At 47.9% G+C, this 3,957-nt stretch overlaps 1 pseudogene; it reads left to right on the top strand.

Annotated features, from left to right (window-relative positions):
• The first annotated feature begins 796 nt into the window (after positions 1 to 796).
• LOC115273405 lies at positions 797 to 2,511 on the top strand (annotated as a pseudogene).
• The last annotated feature ends 1,446 nt before the right edge of the window (positions 2,512 to 3,957 follow it).

Raw genomic sequence — 3,957 nt, 5'->3', positions numbered from 1 at the left:
AGGCTCCAGGCTCTGAGCTAGCTGTCAGCACAGAGCCTGACGCGGGGCTCGAACCCACGAACGTGAGATCTGACCTGAGCCAAAGCCGGAGGCTTAACCAACTGAGCCACCCAGGCGCCCCATAATTGTGTTTTTCTAACAACAGTTAACCCCTCAAAATCCTGGGGACCTTGCTTCCAAAATGCCTTAGAGTTTTACACTGTCCCCGACCCCGTCCCAAGCTGAGGGTATGTAATCAGTTACCCATCACAACCCCAGTGCAGTTCTTCCTGCTCATGGGTCCTGTCCCTGTGCTTTAATAAAATCACCTTTTTGCACCAAAGACATCTTCAAGAATCCTTTCTCGGGGCGCCTGGGTAGCTGGGTCATGTAAGTGTCCGACTTGGGCTCGGGTCATGATGTTGCTATTTGTGAGTTTGGGACTCGCATTGGGCTCTGCGCTGACAGCTCAGAGCCTGGAGCCTGCTTCTGATTCTGTGTCTCCCTCTCTCTCTGCCCCTTCCCCACTTGTGCTCTGTCTCTCTCTCTCTCTGTCTCTCAAAAATAAATAAACATTAAAAAAATTAAAACAAAAGAATTATTTCTTGGCTGTAGGCTCCAGACCCCCATCACCACCCCATAAACCCATCATTCGGCACCCCTCAGAGTCCATTCATCTGGACTCTGAGGCAGGGCAAACCTGGTGAGTACTCTCTCTTTTCTTCCTTTACTCTCATTTCAGGGGCTTTTCGAGAAGTATGGTCTTATTGGAACACTGCTCAGGCTACAATCCTTCCCCTGTGGCTATTCTACAGGGAGGAGAAAGCCTGCCGTTTGGCTGGAAGTTAGTACCCAGGCTGGAATGGTAAGAAGACCCAGAAACTTGATGTCCTCTCTTTATTCCTGTCCCCGTACTAAGTCCCATGTGAGGTTTCCTCCTCATCGGTCCAATGTGAGCCTCTCGAGCACTTCCGGGGCGGGGCGAGGGTGTGGCTGGAGTGGCCGTGCTTCAGTTCGCCAGTTCGCTACCGGCCTGTGTCCCCGTGCTTGGCGCTGCTATGCGCTTTCTCAAAAGTTTCCCGCCGCCAGGCTCGGCTGAGGGACCCGGCGGCAGCAGCCAGAGACCGAGGCCGTGCTGAATGGCAGGGGCCTCGGCACCGGCACTGTTTACATCGCGGAGAGCCGCCTTTCCTGGTTAGATGGCTCTGGATTAGGATTCTCACTGAAATACGCCACCATTAGCTTGCATGCGGTGTCCAAGGACCTGAATGCCTATCCACGAGAGCACTTGTATGTTATGGTGAATGCCAAATTTGGAGAAGAATCGAAAGAATCTGTTGCTGAGGAGGAAGAAGAAGAAGATAGTGATGATGATGTTGAACCTATTGCTGAATTTAGATTTGTGCCTAGTGATAAGTCAGCATTGGAGGCAATGTTCACTGCAATGTGTGAATGCCAGGCTTTGCATCCAGATCCTGAGGATGAAGATTCAGATGATTACGATGGAGAAGAATATGATGTGGAAGCACATGAACAAGGGCAGGGAGACATCGCTACATTTTACACCTATGAAGAAGGATTATCCCATTTAACAGCAGAAGGCCAAGCCACGTTGGATAGATTAGAAGGAATGCTTTCTCAGGCTGTGACCAACCAATATAACATGGCTGGAGTTCGACAGAAGATTCAGTAAGAGATTATGAAGATGGGATGGAGGTAGATACTACACCAACGGTTGCCGGACAGTTTGAGGATGCAGATGTTGATCACTGAAAATGATTTATGCTGCTGTAGGATTCTGCTCGTAACTGTAGGAAAGAACTCGGTGCCTCTTCTGCTGTGGAGTGGGTGTTGATGAGAGTCTTTGTCCTTCTCCAAAACTTACCTGAACCGGTTCTTTTTTGAGATGGACGATACTGAGACAAAAAGTTGTCACCAGCAGAAGAGACTATGACCTTTATTAACAAAGGTGAATTAATTTAATTTAACCAAGAGGGTATTAGTAGTTTATCATCTACACCAAAACTTTCTGTGTGCAGGCACCCTCTGAATAGGCCTACAGCTCCTGCCTTCGTTATATGCGTCTTCTGTAACCTGGCAGGCCTACAAAGGTGGGCTGTTTGGGAACAAAGGAAGGCTGAGTCTAAGATACATACTTTTAAAGCCTAAGGATCCCCTTACCCTTTATAAAGAAAGACAAAGGGATCTCAGATCCTGGCCTCTGCTCATTCTCCCCCAAGTTAAGGTCTTTTGACTAATTTGGGGCCTAGATCAATCCATTCAGGCATCTTTAGGGAGCCTCTTGGGAAACGTTCTAGCCACATCTACTGCCGCTGACAACTGCTTCTGACGAGCTTTTACAATCCTCTTCACCACATGTCACCAGTCTATTTTGTTATAATCTATTAGGTTATATTCTCTAATTTCTAATGTCTTAGGTCAGTTTTCATAACAACAAATGAAATTGGGATGAAGTCCTCAGTACTTTAGAGGATAATTGTTTTGTCTTTAACAAATAAATAAACAAATAAATCTAGGTTTTCTAAAAAAAAAAAATGTGATCCTCTCTTCAGTTGTGGGAACGGCAATGAAACCGAGAGGCCATCTTACCTTGGGGACCATGCACGCTCAGTCTCCAGCTGACCCTACCTGCAGAGCTAGTCCCTCATCTGGTCATGGGATGTGTCCACTGGCACCCTGGCCTGGGGAGCTGGTCTGTCTTCCAGCAGCCTCTTTGTGGGAGAAAGTTTATGTGGCTTCTCTGGGGGCTACTGCCCCTCCTGCCAACACAGCCACGCCTCCAGGGACCGGAGAAACCTCTGAATGCATATTTTAAATGACTAAGAGGGGATGTATCACATTCATATCTGTGTGAGATAACAGTACAGGGCTCGGAGTGCAAACCCTGGAGGCACACTGCCTGGCTAGCATCACTGCTTCACCACTCCCTTGTGCTGGGACCCGGTGGGGGTGGGTACTTAACTGCTTTGTGCCTCAGTTTCTTCATCTGTGAAATCCTTTCATTCAGCAAATGGATATTTAGCACCTGCTAGACACTAGGCAGCATTTTAGGGTCTAGGGATGCATAATATATGTGTGACCATTGTTCATTGAATGCCTACCATGCTTTCTTTAGGCACTTTTTTTTTAATGTTTATTTTTGAGCGGGGAAGGGGCAGAGAGAGCGAGGAAGACAGAGAATCTGAAGCAGACTCCAGGCTCTGAGCTGTCAGCATAGAGCTCAACACGGAACTTGAACTCACAAACCAGGAGATCATGATCTGAGCCAAAGTTGGACACTTAACTGACTGAGCCACCCAGGCACCCCTCTAGGCACTGTTTTGTTTTATTTTTTAAAGTAAGCTCTACGTGCAATGTAGGGCTTGAACTCACTGATTCCAAGATTGAGAGTCACATGGTGTACCAACTGAGCCAGCCAGGCGCTCCTATACTCTGATCTGCTGGTGAGGAAGCCAGGACTCAGAAGGTTAAGGAAGGTGAACATGTTCGTGGAGCTGATGGGTGACAGTTTTAATAGGAGTCCCGGTATGGCTGGCTCCAGGCCCATATTCAAAATGCTTATATATACTTCCCCATATTTTATCCTCAGCTCTTATTACAGAGACCCAGAAAAGTTATGTAACTTGCTCAGAGAAACAGACTAGCAAGTGTCAAAGTGGAGACTCAAAACTAGGTCTTCTGATGCCAATTCTGGGGCTTTTCTCTCAGCATCCCTGAGCAACTCCTGAGGGACATCCTCAGTGTTCTCAGGGTGCCAGTCTCGAGAAGAGCTGGAGCTAGGACGGGCAGCTGGGGGCTGAATCTGGGTGCTGGGCTCATGATGAAGTCGTGCCACACAAACTATCTCTGAGAGCAGCGGACCTAACCAAACATTGAGAGCAAAAGAGTCCTTCCCTGGTCTGAAAAAGGCATCGGAGATATAAGGGTGGAGCGCCACCTGGTGGGGACAAACCTTCA

This window comes from Suricata suricatta, chromosome 2 (assembly GCF_006229205.1).
Source record: "Suricata suricatta isolate VVHF042 chromosome 2, meerkat_22Aug2017_6uvM2_HiC, whole genome shotgun sequence".
Lineage (NCBI taxonomy): Eukaryota > Metazoa > Chordata > Mammalia > Carnivora > Herpestidae > Suricata > Suricata suricatta.
Note: the sequence above shows the minus strand (reverse complement) of the source record. Positions and strands in the feature narration are given on the sequence as shown.